This window comes from Sinohyriopsis cumingii, chromosome 13 (assembly GCF_028554795.1).
Source record: "Sinohyriopsis cumingii isolate HCF-2022 chromosome 13, ASM2855479v2, whole genome shotgun sequence".
Classification (NCBI taxonomy): Eukaryota; Metazoa; Mollusca; class Bivalvia; order Unionida; family Unionidae; genus Sinohyriopsis; species Sinohyriopsis cumingii.
Genome location: NC_142973.1, coordinates 73,571,501 through 73,590,454, shown reverse-complemented (window position 1 = coordinate 73,590,454; position 18,954 = coordinate 73,571,501). Strand labels below are relative to the sequence as shown.

The 18,954-nt window shown below is 34.4% G+C and overlaps 1 protein-coding gene across 2 annotated transcripts in view; it reads left to right on the top strand.

Annotated features, from left to right (window-relative positions):
- Positions 1 to 18,954, top strand: part of LOC149785830 (putative tyrosinase-like protein tyr-1) — an 80,920-nt gene that overhangs the window by 18,778 nt on the left and 43,188 nt on the right. Inside the window, exon 1 of one of the 2 annotated variants that reach the window (XM_089979783.1) lies at positions 10,912 to 11,063. The exons of the other annotated variant lie outside the window; for it this stretch is intronic. The gene's annotated coding sequence lies outside the window, so the exon portion shown is untranslated. Of the gene's footprint in view, positions 1 to 10,911; positions 11,064 to 18,954 lie in introns of those variants that run through there. 2 annotated transcript variants of the gene reach the window in all.

Sequence of the window (18,954 nt, the reverse complement as noted above, 5' to 3'; positions counted from 1 at the left end):
TTCATCTTGGAAAGTCTTTAATACATGTATACAGATCCACATGGTCTGCATAGTCGAGCGCCGATGCCAACACTTAACGCAAGCAAGTGAGCATGGTAACGGGGTGTTCTGCTTGAAACTTCACGTTTACAATGACAAACAATTTGCATCGATTGCGTCTTTGTGCCATCAGAAACATGAGATTATTTAATTAGATTCCTATTCATTTTGCAGTCGCCCCACATACACGCGGTATAATCTTTACAAGGAGGGGTTAATCCATATGATAGGTTAGAATTTCATGAAGTCCATTAATCGACGTACTATATGTTTGTTTTGTGTAAAACCGAATTTGTAAATCAGGCTGTTGTAAATAAACAGGCTTGCCCTTTCCAGAATCATTATAAAATCAATTTGCATGGCTTGACATAAATTTCCTCAAATGAGGTTAAATGGACTGTGAACGAGCTCTACACCAATTCGAACGTTGTTTTCCTCTTGATACCAATATAATAATCGGAAAGAAGATATTTCGTTGGTAAAAGTTTCCTCGTGAACACCACATATACAGGAAACAAGATCGTACCTTGGGAATAATCTGTGCATTGTATGGTCTGTGAACTAGTGAATTTGCCCATCATATGGGTCAATATACAATCTAACTCACTCAAAGACCAATGATTGATGAAATTAGATTGCGTAGTTGGTTTAATCTTTGAAATCCTCTCCTTATTTGGTATGTTATCGAATTTTTCCTCTAATTGTTCAGGTACATCCAAAGTTTTTGAAGTATTCTTGTTTTGAATTTTTTTTTATATCTGAGTGGATTTTTGTTAGTTCGTTTGTTTTCACCACTTAGCAGATAAAAAAAAAAACCAAATACGTTATCGTGAAATATTACAGTTATTTTGGTGACACTTGTTTCCTTTTGCAAAAATTTTGTCAAATAAATTTTTAGCTATGACTGACAAAACCATTGTGACAAGTTTGTTCAACAGCGTCCTCTCGTTTTGTTGGAACTTTATTAATACAAGTTTCTCCGAGTTAATTTGTTTGTGTTTTGTTTTGTATTTAACATAGGTAAATATGTTTTGGACTCCAATTTCGAACCAACAGACATTTATTTATATATGGACATGGGTTGTTTTGCCTTTGTGTCTTAAAATACTGTACCATATTGCTCCTTCCCTAAACATTTTCATGAAACGTTTAATGTAATAGATGAGTGATCCAGGAACTCGACCATTGAAGAATCCTTTGCAGTTCAGAATATGATTATGGATCAATGAAGAATCCTTGGTCAAAATTATTATGTTAAATAATTTTTCACATTACTTTACATTTACATTACCTTAGCTCAATACAAATTAAATATATTGTTTTATAATTTTTAACTTGACACAGAAAATTGAGCACGACAAAATGAAATATAAAGTTCATTTATTTTCTACCAAATGTCCAGTACCCAGATCAATGAGGAAATCACTGACCAATACAATGCTAAATTCATAGTATATAAATTATTTTACATTGATGAAGATGCTGATTGATAATAATAATAATAATAATAATACAGAGAAAAAACGACGCAATGGAGCGACAAACAATGCACGCTGCAAATAATTACGGGTAAATAAACCTTATTACATCTTTTCTTGCCCTTGAAATAGGAGAGTTGTTAAAGCGCTCAGATGAGTTCATGGTGTCATTGTTTCTAAGTAAGACACCTTGATCCAGGTAGCTGAACCCTGATATGGCCTGTTGGACTTGGTTTTAGCAGTGGAAATAATGAGAATTGGTTTTAGCAGTGGAACTAATGAATAGACAAGTGTCCGAAGAATAGTATAACATCTAGAAGGGCGTAGACATAGGTGAGGTCAGATAGGTATTTCGGAATATTGGCAGTGAACGAAACGTAGCAAATTGCAAGATTTTGTGTTTGATTCTGGAACGAACGGGTAGCCAAATGAGATGAATGTTAGGTTCTGGGTACCCTAAGGACTATCCTAGAAGTTGTGTTTTGAACTTTTTATAGTTTCTGTAAACGGTATTGAGACGAGCCAGATAGAAGATATTTCAATGATCATGTCTAAAAAGTACTACGGGGTACACAAGTGTTTTGGTGGCATCAACTGAACAAAATTTGCATATCTGGAACAGATATGTCTTAGTTCCAGATATGAAACCTTGTATATGTTAATGACATTTTGCTGCATTGAGAGGGTATTCATCCTGACTGCGAATTTAATGTTGGTATTGCTTATACTTATTGTTTGTGGTTAAAGATAGGAATAAGAAAGTCTTTGTGGTGTGATCAGAATGGCTCCAGTTTTATCATCTTTCATCTGCAGCATGTCGCATGTCATCTATGACTTCAAATTGGCAATGCACTTTTCCAACGCTTCGGATTGCATCTTCAGTTGGGTTACTTCATTTGTGTATTTGAGTGTTATCAACATTCTTTTGGTGAGACACTGGATGGCGATTTTTGACACTTGAAATTGGTTGAATGTAGAATGAAGAGAACTGGTCGGAGAACAAAACGATTTAGAACGCCAAAACAAAGATTAAACCGGGTTTGACTGATTTCCTGTTACGAATACGATTTGTGTTATATCTACTAAAGTATCACTTCAGTCATAGTAAGACTGCATCCCGAATACCAAATACATAATAGAGAAGATAAAGTAATATCAAAGTCATATAGCATGATCTATTGTATCAAACGCTGCGGAAGAAGGCTAGAACTGAAATATGTCCATAATCCAAAGCAGAGAGAAGGTCATTAACTACGATCAGATGTGCATCTCCGGTGCTGAGACAAGGCCATTATGCTGAATAAAATTTACAAAAATGACTATTTAAATTCAGATGAGTTACAAATTAGGACATAACATCTTTTTCTAAAATTTTTAACATATACGGGATGTTCGAAACAGAGCAGTAGTTTCTAAATCGTTACGGTCAAACGTTGGGCTCTTCAACAGAGGCTTTACAATGACAGATTTTAACAATGATAGGAATACCCTAATTGTGAGAGATGTATTAACAACATCAGTTAGTGAAACCGAAATAGAATCTACGCACTCAGTGACGTAGGAATCGGATCAAATACTCCTGACTTTGGGGCACTCTTCATCCGGACTGTACGTATAAACTCAGTCACACACGTAAATGCTATTAAAGGAAACTTTAGAAATTCTGTATGAAAACCGTCTCGTGAGGACGAGTCCATTGAAACTATATGTCAAATTGATCACTGATAGCCTGCACTTTATCACAAAATAAATGTCCGAACAAATATGAAAGGTCTACCGCAGAAAAGGTCGTTAAAGGACGGGTACATTAGTTTCTGACATTAACTTGTTTGTAATGCTGAAGAGTTCTTTGAAGGTTGAACTTTCAGTTATCTTAGTACTGTATAGATGATTATCCCGCATGAACTATCTTTGCTACCGGATAGTAAGACCTGATTAAAACCAAAGCCTATCAACTTTACGGCGATCTTATTTTATCAGGGAGAAGCTGGTCCCAAACTCATCCATACCCTGGAGAACACTTCCGAACGGAACCTATGCACTGGGTTGTTCGGGCATGTTTGTCAAACAATGAACGATGAACTCAAGCACATATCGAAAATTGTTCAACTGAGGGCCACAACAAAGATGTTAGATGTGGTTTGATATGGTGCATTAATTGGGTTATATTTATGACAAGGAGGTTTCTCATAGTAGCAAACAAGGTGTAGGATTGGCAACGGACACGTCGAGATGACATATGACGCTGAGGTGATCTGACGCAAGTTAGCGAGATACCAAGGAAGACTATAAAATATCATCTTCAGGACTTTGATAGATGACTGAATCAATGACTAAGACAAAATTAATTATATAGTTTAATCCTGTTTGTCCATTTAGCATGATCAGCAATTTGGAATCGTTGGCTCATACAATTCAGTTCATGCTAATAAAATTGTTTTTGTGTTTCAGAATTTGATTGTTAGTTTGAAAATGTTTTTTTTCCCCCAATTTAAATGATAACTAAAATTAAATATACAGTTTATTAATTTTTGTCCCTTGATCAGGATCAGTAGTTTGAATATGTGAGTTTATAAAACTCTGTTCAAATTATAAAAAAATGTTACCCCCTCACAAAAGTATGAATAAGTTTGAAAGGACTACTTTCAACAATTATTTCTAAAGCAACATACACGAAAAATATGCTTAACTGAATTTTGTCTTTCTGTCTGTCTCTTTCTATCTCTGTACCAACCTACTTTCCTTCCACCTTCCCACGAATGGCAGTAACTGCCGCCTTACAAACCCATCCACCCTTTTTTCTAACAAATTTACTCTAATACCAACCGATCCGTTTATGTACGTACCGAAGTTAATGATGAGTCTCTGTATTACGTCATTCAGTATTGCGCAAGGGTCTGCCCGTCGCCTTCATCTATCAATATTTTTTTCTCTCATTTCTCTTAAGATGTATCTGTGGATTTTGCTGAAAACAAAACACTTTCGTCAATCCCACTAAGGTTCATTTAATTTATTAAAATAAGTTTAAACTAAGCAAAAAAGCACGAAATAGAAAATATCGTTCCCATAAAAAACTTGATAAATTACTTTTCCGCAAATTAGGAAGTAAATTAACATATTAGGGACTGTAATTCGTTTTGAAGCGTATTGTCTACATAAAATTGTGGTAATGAATGTTTAAGCTAATACAACTTGACAAAGATGAAATATGTTGATTGATATCATGCATTTTTGTTACATAAACAAGCTGATTCGTCACAATTATCATTGCTTTTATCGTTTGCGTATCAGCTAATGTCAGATTCATAAGAAAGGAATTAAATTTAGATAGATATAAATATTTATCTTCAAATAATTTCTAAAAATAAATTTAGTAATAGAGTCGAGTACCTTAGGATGACTGAAAAGGTGACAGAGTACACGAGAATGACTATTTGCTCAACCTTCTGTATTATTCTCGTATAATGTATTTCAAGTCCAGCTATAATACATTTCCAGAAGGACAGCTCATGAAAGGTGGTTGGACCGTCGCGAGATGCTCCTACCAAACTATAAAACGATTGCGCAAAGAAACAAATTCTTTTTGAGGATTAAAGTGTTTTTCAATTCAACTACATTTTTTTTTCCTAGTCTGCTTCTCAGCTCCCCGGATCAGGTCTTGGAACTATAGAGCTATCCACTCTGTAAACATAGTCTTAAGCGGTACGAAAAAGACATTGGTTCTTGGATCTATCCGGAACCACCCATTCTGCATGCATATATATTTCAATCTGAGTTAAATATACAGTTTTGATTATGACCACCTTGGAAACTTCCAGAATGGAAATTTCGTATTAGTTGACATGGTATTATCAGAAAATGGTAATTGCGACCTAGATCAAGTAGAGTGTCATATAATCTTGTTTATTCATTCTTGCATTAAAAGATGAAGTATAATCAGTCTTATTGTTGTGTTCAGTTTCTAATTAGGATGTATTTATTTATTCAAATTGTTATTCATTGGAATTACAAAGTGCTCAATACTATTCTTGGACTGAAACATTACTTTGGAATAACAATAATTCAGACAAGGACATTTATCACATCGCTATACTATCAAACCATTGACACATTCGAGACTACAGATATATCAACAAATTCAATATTGCAATATGTTTGGAATACCACTGGAATTCTATTGGAACTCATACGTTTGGACTCGTAACAGAACTGTTCGGACTGTTTGGGATTTTTATTGCACAATAAGGTCTTTATAAATTTTCACTTTGTATTCTAGGGAAATATATTATTTGTTGAATGTTACAAAACTTGTTAGTTTTCGCTGTTTCTGTTATTTATTTGAAGACCATATAATCATACCCTCAGTAACCATACCAATTTTTCTTGTTTTTTTTGGGGGGGGGGTGGGGGGTGGGGATGGGGTGGGTAGGGTAAAATCAGGAAATACATTACAAGCACATACTTTTCCCCCACTCTTTGGAAGTGCATCTATGTGCCTTATGTCCTGTTAGACACTAACAGAACTTAATTAATTCACAAATACGCAGTAGTAACACAGCTGAAAATTACATACACATGTCTGTTGATGATAACTCGATAATAACTAAATAAGTTACGAATAGTTGCTTACTTATCCACGAAAAAAATTAGGTGTTTGAAGCTAAGTTCTTCTGTGAAAATGGATTTATAGCTTTCCAAGTCCACAATTCATTAAATTCATTAATTTAGGCATTTTTTCTTCTTTGGCATTCAGCTTGTGGAGAAAGCAAAACACTACCAACAACATAACACAAACTAGCATTCAATAGGAATTTAAAATAAATATTGAGACAAACAGAAAATGAACCTCATTTTCAATGAAATCTGAATTGCTGTAACCGCATGTTGTGCTGGCAATTTCGATTCTCAAATAACGGCTTTTTCTTACAATAATTTGTTTTAATCAATATTACGAAAGTACGTGTACTCTATTATATGTAAAATAAAATAAATGATGCCCTCTATTGGACATCCTTGCCGTTAATCATTGTAACGATTTCAGGGCACGTTGAGAGAGAGAGAGAGAGAGAGAGAGAGAGAGAGCAAACGGATTGTCATCGGTATTAATGGTAACAGCGGAATGTGACCAATACATAACACGTGTACATAGGTTTGAGTTCAGACTAGGGTCAGATCGACTTGATAGATGTAAAAATACTCATATGCAGCGTATTTTGTCACCCATGTTTCAGAGAGAGAGAGAGAGAGAGAGAGAGAGAGAGAGAGAGAGAGAGAGAGAGAGAGATGGTGTAACTTTATCAAAATATATTTAACAGAAGTTTACCATCTTAACATTTAGTTGTAGTATCTTATTTTTACATGTATTGGAAGCCTTGAAGGGTAATTCTTTCTTCAGTTATATGCAATTCTTTATTTTTACATTTGTAGATCTTTACTTTTAGAATCTTGTGTGTTTACTTTTGTCACTGATTATTGCATAAAAGATTTGTGTATCATCCTTTATTACATATATCATGATGTACAGCGAAGACTTCAATTTGAATTGGCTCTTTTTATTATTACGTGTATATTGGTCCTAAGAGATCATCCGTTTATTATGACGTACGTTTTGTTCATGAAGAACGTTCGTATTAGAAAGTCTACCTCTTCGCTCCGGTGGCCTAGTGGTTAGAGCGTCGCCTCGGATGCGGGAGGCCGCAGGTTCGAACCCGGATGAGTCATACCAAAGACTTATAAAAATGGTACTAACAGCTGCCCCGCTTGGCGCTCAGCATTGAGAAATTAGTGTTCGGACTGGTCGTTCTGGTGTCAGGATAATATGACTGGGTGGAACATGATGATACATGTCTGCGGCATGATGCCACAGTGCTAGACATCACTATAAATTGTCACAATGCAGACATCGTAGCGATATAACTAAAAAATTGATAAAGCTACTTTAAAAATCTAAATCATCCAAAGATTTTCTAACAACGATATTCGTTTATGAAGATATTTAAACGTGTAATATCGGTCAGTTTGTATGAATAAAACAACATTTAACTATGAATGTCGAATTTTTGTCGACAAAATAGATATTGTCTAATGATTTACCCAAGTTTTACCATTTGAAGGAAGGCATTGTGATACTTCAAAGCTGGAAATACCCATGCGATTAGGGTTCTTACACTCAATCTCCGTTTAAAACCGGTCAGCCGACTCAGATTCTGTAAGGAATTACTTTTTTATTTGTTTCATGACCTGAATTAAAATTAGAAGCTTTTTGATGATGTGCCATCAAAGAAATTCTTTAACTTTTTAAAGGTATGCAGTTTAAAAAGTTCAACTCTGACATTATGTTTGTAGGACTTGAATACAAAAACTGCATCCATTTTTTGTTTTGAGTCGGCAGAAAGAACGAGTTTGATACTGCGTATGGATTTGTCTAGACCGTCAGGCCGAAACGTATTTTATTAGCCATAATAAACGAGTTATTTCCCAAGTGTGATCTTGCATTTATTATATACCCCATTTTACACTATGTAATTATTTTTAGCTTCATTGTATAAATGAAATTCGTTTCACTGCGTCTAAAAATATATAAGCCCGGACGCCGAAGAAGGCACGTAAGTAGTTCGAATCTGTGTGTGTTGCGGAAATAACGTACTAGACAGCTATACCGAACGCCAGATCACGCATGAAAGATTAAATGGGTATGTAATTATACATTTTAACATATTTTGTGTGCTTTATATACCTTTTAATTTGTTTTGCTTTGTTTGTTGGTTTTAGTTTTTACCTTTTGATCCTGTTTCTTTAAGGACTACAGGTTTACGATTATTTGGAAGGGATTTTCCTAATTTTTGTATTCAAATTTGTTAAAGTTACATTTTTAAAACCTGGCTTTTGCTCATAACTATATAGCCACGTTTGTGCTGATGTACCATTAAACCATGTACATACATACATACATACATACACACACACATACACACACACATACATACATACATACACACATACATACACACATAATTGCATCATACATACATACATACATGCATACATACATACAAGCATACATGCATACATACATACACACATACATACACACACATAATTGCATCATACACACATACATACATACATACATACATACACACATACATACACACACATAATTGCATCATATATACATACATACATACATACATACATACATACACACATACATACACACACATAATTGCATCATACATACATACATACATACAAACATACATACATACATACATACATACACACATACATACATACATACATACATACATACACACACACACATACATACATACATACATACATACACACACACACATACATACATACATACATACATACATACATGCATACATACATACATGCATACAAACATACATACATACATACATACATACATGCATACATACATACACACACATACATACATACATACATACAAACATGCATACATACATACACACATACATACATACATACATACACACACATACATACATACATACATACATACACACACATACATACATACATACATACACACACATACATACATACATACATACATACATACACACACACACATACATACATACATACATACATACATACATACATACATACACACACACACATACATACATACATACATACACACACATACATACATACATACATACACACACACATACATACATACATACATACATACACACATACATACATACATACATACATACATACATACAAACATACATACATACATACACACATACATACATACATACATACATACAAACATACATACATACATACACACACATACATACATACATACATACATACATACATACATACATACATACATACATACATACATACATACATACGTACATACATACATACATACACTAGTGTATGCTGTATAATACTCATGTTCTGTCGACATGATGAAAATATTAATACCTGGTTTTATTTTGGAGAAATACTAACTTTATGACTTTGGCTGGCGAGGTTACCTTATCATTACTTCATTGGTGTGTCGCTTTATATGTCTTTCCATCTGCATGATAAACGTCATATAAAGATAAATTGATTGGTGTGTGGATGGATTAATGGTTATTTATGGACTTACATACATGTAGATAGCAATGGTAATGTTGATGTGTGTTTCCATATATATTTTTATGACTTTCAATGACAATCCTGGGAACGCCATAAGGACTTAATGCCATTTTGTGTCTGTTACATATATGTCCGTATTTTTATATGTACGCATTATAAATATTAATGTAAACAGGAAGACCAGATAAAATTAAAGAACCTATAAGGATATAAACTTTATTCGGACTCGAATTATACAATTAGAATGAAGAAAAATACGAAACAAATAGAGATATAAATGAAAAATATTCAAATATATAGCACGTGATGAGTGAAACATCTAAATCCAAGCTACATGATTGTAACGGATTGCATATACTGTGCTCGATATCTGAAATATTAAGTGAGGTCGAACTTAGCAAAGATTTTTTTTTATTTTTTATTTTTTATTTTAACGGCCCTTTTAACACATTTATGGCTACATGATGCCAAGGAAATAGGAGATAAACGCCTTTCACCGCTCCGGTGGCCTAGTGGTTAGAGCGTCTGTCTTGGAAGCGGGAGGTCGTGGGTTCGAACCCCGGCCGAGTCATACCAAAGACTTGTAAAAATAGTACTAACAGCTGCCTCGCAAGGCGCTTAGCATTAAGAAGTTAGTGTTAGGACTGGTTGGCCTGGTGTCAGGATATTGTGATTGGGTGGGACATCATGCTACATGTCTGCGGCATGATGCCCCAGTGCTAGTCATCACTATAAACTTAGCGATATAACTGAAAAATTGTTAAAGCTACGTTAAATATCCTCATCACACACACACACACACACACACACACACACACACACACACACACCCTTGCAACGGACCCAGGCTGGCCTGTATGAGAGTGAGGAGGGTATAAAACCCTCGACCCTTGTTCAGTTAGGAGTTCCACACACTACCATCTTAGCTACTGAGGTTTCCTCAAAGAATGAGAATAGATGTTTGTAACGAATTCGCAATATGACAGATTTCATACATATATATGAAATATAAACTATAATTGAGCCTTTCTTAAGTCGAATGCTTCATACATGTATTTTGCCGGTTTAAACATAATAAATAGATGCAAAGTGTTAATAGTCAAACGTCAAAGTTTGGGTGCAATAATGAATGCCGTAATAAATCGCGTACCCATCAAGCGTGCAAGATGTGTCAAAAACATGACAGATCGGTTGACGTACAGCTTCGGCTATCTCCGTTTCGAGACCATTCCCGAGCTGTCCCGAGCGAGTTTGACAATCACACTCGGCGAGAGTTCACCAAGAGAGATAGACATGTCGTGTCAGTGTTGCAAGGACTAATTTTGCAGCCGAGAAATTAACGGTGATAAAAGAAGGAATTTTACGTGAACTATTCTTCGCTTGGTAAGTCCTGTTTAACATCAGTTTATAACGTGATTTATTTTAAAGGTATATTTAGTGACATTTATGTATTTGATCCTGCAGACGATATTTATCACAATGTACGTTTTTGTTTTCATTCTTGACTTTTAATTACCTCCAGCGACAGTAACTAATTAATTACTGTAGATAGAGCATCTGTTTCGTGATGGGAAATGTTTATTCAACACCTTCCTTACACTTACAAAATTCAAACGAATTTTCATACACACAATTCCACTTCACTACTGGATGTATACGTTTTACAAAATAAATATTGATGTACATTTTTGGTATATTGAAGTATAAAAAAATATGCTGTTGAAATTAGAATCAAAATGAGCAGTCAGTATTGAATTATATGCGACTATTTTCCGGAAACGACTGTGTCTTGCTCAAGAAGAAAGTCTCGGTCTTTCACTCCAAAATGGAAACATTTGGCTTGCTGGACTACAACTCATTGAAGTTTCAGTATCATTAACATAAGGTCTTTGTTGTCAGTAACATTTTCAATACTGTAACTGTCTGCTTCTGTGTCACTAAGTTTAAAACTTTTCTTTCGAAAATCAGATGTTGTTAATGCTTCAGTTGTAATAGCGTAGTTAATGAAGTTGTTAAAATGTCGCGAGAAATATCACCCGTTTGTCTGATTGTCCATGTCGCAGATTGTCTATGCTCATATGTACATAGTAAACGTAAAATGGTTCAATTTTAGATCGTTCAGAAAAGGTCCTTGGCACGGGGAGGAGGGGTCTATCTGATGATTTAACTTGTTCATATAGGATGATATCTGTACGACAAAGGAGAAGAGCTTTGACAATTGCAGGTTCAAACACTTTATGCCCTTCTTACCTGAGCAAAACCTTTTTCAGTTTTGTTAATGTGGATACATATATACATCAAAGGATGTCAGACATGTGCACTACATAGGCCAGGATTCATATCTACATGTTCTGCAACTTAAGGCCAGGTATTCTATGCGACTAATGACCAGACACTTCCGTTCCTGCCTTGGAGCCAAGTAAGGTGAACTGCTTGTCTGAACGTTCGCATTGCTGGCCGTAGCCTCGACCAGCCAAAACAATGACATAAATTGAAATTTACGACAGGAGTGTTCTCCGTGTACGGAAAGGGAAAACTACCTTGTTTATTTTCAATTTTCATTACACTGAGGACCGAAAAAAATAACTGTCAGCTCTGTTAGAATGGAATGGAATGGGTCGAGCAGGAGATTAATATGAGGAGACGATACCCATCTTGTGGACAGTAAATTTATGTACTCTGGAGTTATTTTATCAGGTTCAAAGTCGTATAACTGACAGGTTTTACAGGTTTTCACTTTTTATTTTTGTAGTTTGCATTTATTTTAAATCATTCTTTGTGCTATAAAAGTATACATTATGGGAATTCTTATTTCAGGGTGAAGGTTAGAGATTGAGTTCCTAGTTTCTCGTGAATGTGCCCAAATATCATCACTAGATAATCAAATTTTTACACACCTATGAAAGTGCCCTTGTAATCGTGTTGTATGCATGTCGTAGGAGGCGACAGATGGAGGCAGAACCACGGTGGCTCGGTGCTTCGTGTACCAGACTCGTGACCGAAAGAGAACGAATTTGAATCTTACCATATGATTAGCATAGGTTGGAGGAAAGGCACTTTAGTCTGAATGCATCAGCACCAAATAACCTTCTCGCCGATGCTGTGCCGTAAATCACCAAACAAACGTTCTTCAATATACCGGCATGTGGTCGGTTAGATGAATTCTATTGTTATAAATTGAAATTCGTCCATTGTGAAGTACGTTGTTTAAAATCTTATAACCTGTTTTCATTTTTCTTATAAGAAATGTGTATATTGTCTGCATATGGTCTGTGGTGACTAGGAAATTAAAAAATGTTAGTACGCACGTAACTTATGATATTGAGGACACATGAGTGGAGCCCAGTTTCCAAATTTCGCCCCATGATATAAACAATCGAACGACGGCCATGCTGTTTATGAGCAGTATAGACAATTCTAACAACTTACACCTTTTCGTAATTCAAAATTATGGTGTTCAACGCATACGCATTGTATATCTATAATCTAAGATTGCATCACGCGCCGGCAGATCTGCCTCTAAGCTGTTTGCAGATAAAGAGTTGTTTTTTCCACGAGGAAATGCGGTAACCGTATGACCCTTATATGTCTCCGTCAAAGCAACAAAAGCGATTCTGATGACTTTGTAGTGGCAGGGATTGAATACTGAGATAATGAAGACAAAGACATCAATTCATGCAAGCTATAATACATTGAGGACTCATTAATAATAATAAGTCTAATTCGCATAAGAAGTCAAATATACCAAAGAGTATTATAAAATCGTGTCAAAATAATATATATATATATATATATATATATATATATATATATATATATATATATATATATATATATATATATATATATATATATATATATATATATATATACATACATACATACATACATACATACATACATACATATATGATAAGCTTGGGTTTCGCCAGTGGATAAAATCGATGAAAGGTTTGGCCTCTGATATTCAGGAAGATATTACCAGGAAACTAAGATCTTGCTGACATGGCTTTATTTGGCGAAAGCTGCATTAATTTAAGTAAGACACCTGTCAAGTATGTTTGGATATTTGCGAGAAATCCATTTAGTTCCTGGTCATCCATTCGATACGAATTTGGACACAGCAGTTTACAAAACCGTGATTCTTTGGAAGTATTACCCAACCGGTTATGAAATGTGAATGCAGAATGCAAGAAAAACTCGCTATATATATACTCGCAGTATCAGTTTCAGGGACATTATTGTGAAATCACGGAATAATTTGTAAACAGTGTAAGTTTTATTAAAAGTTCATTTGCACTTTGAATCATCATTATATCGGTGCTGAAATTCAAAACTATACTGTAGACAATTGCTCCGTGACGGTTGATTTATGAGTACCACGTTTTGCTTTCCTTTTCTATAACGTCATCTGTTTCGGAGCGGTTGATAACAACGCAACTAGCGGCCATCATGGAAAAGAAATGTACGAACACGGGGAATGGCAACAATGGGGAATATAAAAATAAACATTCTTAATATGAGTCAATATTTTCTTCTCTTTAATCTATGCATGCTTTGGTCAAAGTTTCTTGGTCATAACAGTGACAAATTTGTCTACCATTCTGAAATCATGCAATCTGCATGTAAAGCATTTATGACAGGATTCAAGACTTTAATACTCTTTTGTTTCTTAAATTACGTAAATATTAATGAACCAAAATATAAATATTTATCCTTTGAAAACATATTTTGATTTCTATATATTAGATTACTTTTTCCTTCATTCAAAACTGGAAATAAGGAAAGAAAGAAATAAAAAAAAAGAAAATGTAATTAAATTCAAAAGCGAAAAAAAAAGTTTTATATATAATTCATTTGTTTTCCCTCGCTGAAAACGATATCTCAAGTTGGGGGGGGGGGGTAACGCGCCGAAAATTAATTGCATATCGTTTGGATAAACGCAGACGGTTTACCGAAGTGACCTTTCAGGCTGATTCATTCATAAATTGTCTAGTATCTGCATATTTTTGTAATTATTCGGGAATCCACATATCTTTCAGTTTTGGCTTTGTGAGTAGGAGAGGGATTGAAGAACACATCCATTTATAAAAAGACATTACAACCCCATATATATATATATATATATATATATATATATATATATATATATATATATATATATATATATATATATATATATGATGTTTCCTTTTTGCTATGCAGTTTTGTCATCATTTATCTAACTCAATCGGACAGACTTGGAGAAAAAATCAGCATTTATTGTCTTAGATAGGTCGGTTATTAACTTATATTTGAATCACTTTGAATTATAGTCACGTTTAAAATATCAGAAATATCAGACTCAAATTTACATCTGGACTCACATGTTTTGCATGCTGAAATTAGGTTCTATAACCTATGTATCTGATCTCTGTTTGCGTGTCATTTTTGTACAGATCAAACTATGACGAAACATTAAACATCTACACATGTACTTCAGTCAGCAATTTACAAATACGATTAGGTCCAGATGAAATTATTTCGTGTGCATGTCGCAGGAAAGAACAAACCAAATTAATGTCCTGGCCAAATGCATTTACAAATCTAATTAGCTCAGGATTTGAAATACGGGCCAAACTTTTAGGTTTGACCTTTACGAATGTGTAAATGTTACCAATATATAGACTTTCTTTCGAGACAACCGCCTGCGCTCTCTATCTAATATATCTATTTGCATGCATTTGGATATAAATAGATAAATATGAACTTTACATTTTTTATTTTATTTTATTTTTAAGGGTTTCATTGTTGAAGCTGATTATAAAACATCCTTAAGAAGTAAAGTAAGACTTTAGCATATTTGGTCTTGCCATCATTGTCTTTTTACCTTTGACATTCGAGCAAGCTGTCTGGTATGAATGTGTAAAACAAGATTGCTGTATAACATGAATATTAATTAGTAGGCGTGGTTATCTCTGGTTGATTCTGCTGACACAGAAACAAATTAGACTTTATTTAAAATTTTACATGGTAATACACTTTTATGCAAAGTAAGCCACGAATTCTTTTGGCATTCAAACATATTTGTATGGTATCAATACTCTGCGATTGGTTGATTCGGTTAAACTGAAAAATAAAACAGACTCTAAACAAGGTATAAATGAATCGTATAAGCGGTGATTTATCCATGACATTTAAACGGTGCGTCGAACGTTCTGAGCTAAAAATAGCTATATTGGCACTATACCATCATTACATGACTGAATTTGTGAGCGTGTAACTTTGCTTCAAAGATTAATTTCTCATCAGTGAGTCAAATTACTAATGTTCTGTAATGTTCGGAGGTTTGACTGGTAAAGTTTAGGTAATTTAGAACTTCTCTATGATACTCTACATAAACAGTGACTGGTTTGTGGCGGCACAGGAGCTGCCTTGGGAGGCATAATTCAGGGTATGGCAAATTTTAAAATATAAAATCTGGCTTTGTTAAAAATGTATTTAATTTTTTTTTTTAAAAGAGAAAAAGCTATAATTAAATATTGGTTAAAAAAGGATATGGTTTAAGGCCTTGTACTGGGTTGGGGGTGAGCTTTGACAGTGCCTAATGGAGGCAAAATCACAAAACCGTCACTGTATATAGAATGTGGAGAGGTATTTACATTGCAATCGATAGCAATCGGAAGGTCGGTTGGTTAATGTCAAATTTACTTCAGCAGTGGCAGATGTGGACAGTTCGATCTCAGACCGCATGTTTTATCAATAAAATGTATGGGTAAATCGCTGTTTATACCTATCATTTATAATTTAATCATCGGCGCGCTTTAGATTAAAGCTTATTACACAGTTAACATTTACTCAGAATTTAATTTATTTTCAATGTCATCAGAATCTAGTTTTGGTAGATAGCCACGCCTACTAGTTAATATTCATGTTATACGACGATCACGTATTTTCTCAAAGTAACAGTCCTCACAGGTCGTGATAAGAATTGTAATTAGGTGGCAATGTTTCCAGGGAAATTGGATGAGAAATGTTGAAGCTGGTTCTATTTGAATTTGTATACAATATATAGTGACAATCACCAAAGTCTTATCGAATCTGACCCGTGTGTTATAAGAAACAATTGTTAATAATTCCATAATGCCAATCAGCCTTGCTAAATACTCAGTTCTTTCTTTCTCTGCGACCAACAGCACTGTCGCCAGCTGTTGCCTGCTGGAAATCATCGCACAGTATTACACAAGACAGGTAAACTGATACTCTCAAAAAGGAATACCGAAAAAATCAGTAGGAAATATGCAATACCATTCAGCTTTATACATCCCAAAGTAATGACAAATTTATAAGTAAAGTTTGACAGGAATTGATTGTTGATTGAAAGTCTCCCCACTTCAAGATGGTTTTACATTAGAAAGTCCGAAAAACGTAATAGCTTATCACTACATGTTTGCTATCCCCGTCTAGACGAAAATGCAGTGGGGGTATCCCACACCAAACAGTACAAATCTTCTGTCTTTAACCCTGAAAGCCAAAGGGCTTTGGAAGGATTTCATAAATCTTTTAAGACTGTGATTAAGCCATGTTGCTTTAATACAGGATAAGATTGGGAAGAGATTATTCATTTGCTGTTGTTTGCTGCCCTTGATTCAGTTCAAGGATCATTCGAGTTTTGTCCTTTTAACTCGTTTTTGGACATCCTGTCCGTGGACCATTGAAGTTATTACAATATAAACTTCTTTCAAATGAAGATTCCAAGATGAATCTTCTTGGTTATGCCTCTGATTTCAAATATAAGTTGTTAAACACTTGTGAAGTAGCAAGAGTTAAACTTTATACTCAATAATGAAAATAAGACACGACAATAACACAAAGGAAAGAAATTTTCAACCTGTTGATTGAGTTCTGACTGTCTTGTTTATACCTCGAAATCCTCGTGAGGTTAAATTTAATGGTCCTTACAGAATTGAAGAGACGTAAATAACTTAAATTGCATCATTAATACTTATGGAATGCGGAAACAGAGTCAAATTTGTGTTATAAATATGTTAAAAATGTATCTTCATAGAGATAGTCAAGTTAATCATTCAATCCGTTTAGTGGTACCTGTCCCAAATACTGAACTAAAACAACTATGATGTGAATATGAGCACTTGCTTTCCTGATGCTTCTACAAGAAAGTCTATCATGATGTTGAGATTGTGGATTCTACACCAGTAATAAAGCATCTCTACAGAACGATTCGTATCAAACAGGGATTTTTGAACAAAGATATTCAGTATTTGCTGGAGAATGATTTTATAAAAACAAATAAAAGTAATCGGAGTTCACCATGTATTCTTGTGTATAAACCAGATAATATATTCCGCATGTGTACTGACTATTGAAATGTTAACAGCATCACCAAAACAGATTCATGTCCATTGATGACTGCATCGACAAAATTGGAATCTGGCAAATTCTACTCAAACGAACATAAGAAATCTCGGCATCTGCAACTCCAGATGGACTTTGTCAATATAAAGAATTGCCCTTTGGTGAGAAAAATTCTCCGTTAACATTCCAGCGTTTAATGAACATACTTACATCTAGTCTAGATATTGTGACGTGTAGATTGATAATGTGATCAACTACAATGATACCTGGAAAGATCACTTGGAAACAATTCTGAAATTCGATGATCGACCCATTGTTGCAAATTTGACAATTAATTAGGTAAAAGTGAGTTGTGTTACATCTTTAGGGCATATTGATGGACACGGGCAAGTTAAACCTGTAGAAGATGAGGTCAAGACTGAATCCCCAGTGCCTATCAATAAAAGCTACTGACTTTTGGGGTAACATCAGCGGTTAAACTGTCCATGTCATATGTCAAGAACTTCCACTTCAAATGTTGTATAAAATTAACGTTATGAAAGTAAGATTTAAATTTGAATTTTTAGATTTTAGCTCTTAAATTAAATTCACGTGTTTGAAATTTCAGCGTTTAATGTTGAATATTCTTATTCTTTTGTTTTGAATTAAACTATCTGTGTTGAAAGTTCCCTTTCAAAGTCGAGGATTTTTGTAAAATGAGGAAATCTATAATGGCAATAGCTACAAAATTCTAAAAGAAATCCGATGTTTAATATTTAGTTGCAAGGAAGATAGCCACATTAATCATCTATTCTTAGATGCATGTCAGAATGAGAACATATTATGGAGAGCAGTCTGTTCCAATAAACAAAGACCTCTTTTATGTGGATAGATGAAGGGACATGACATTGACAATGCACCTATTAAGTATCTAATAAAA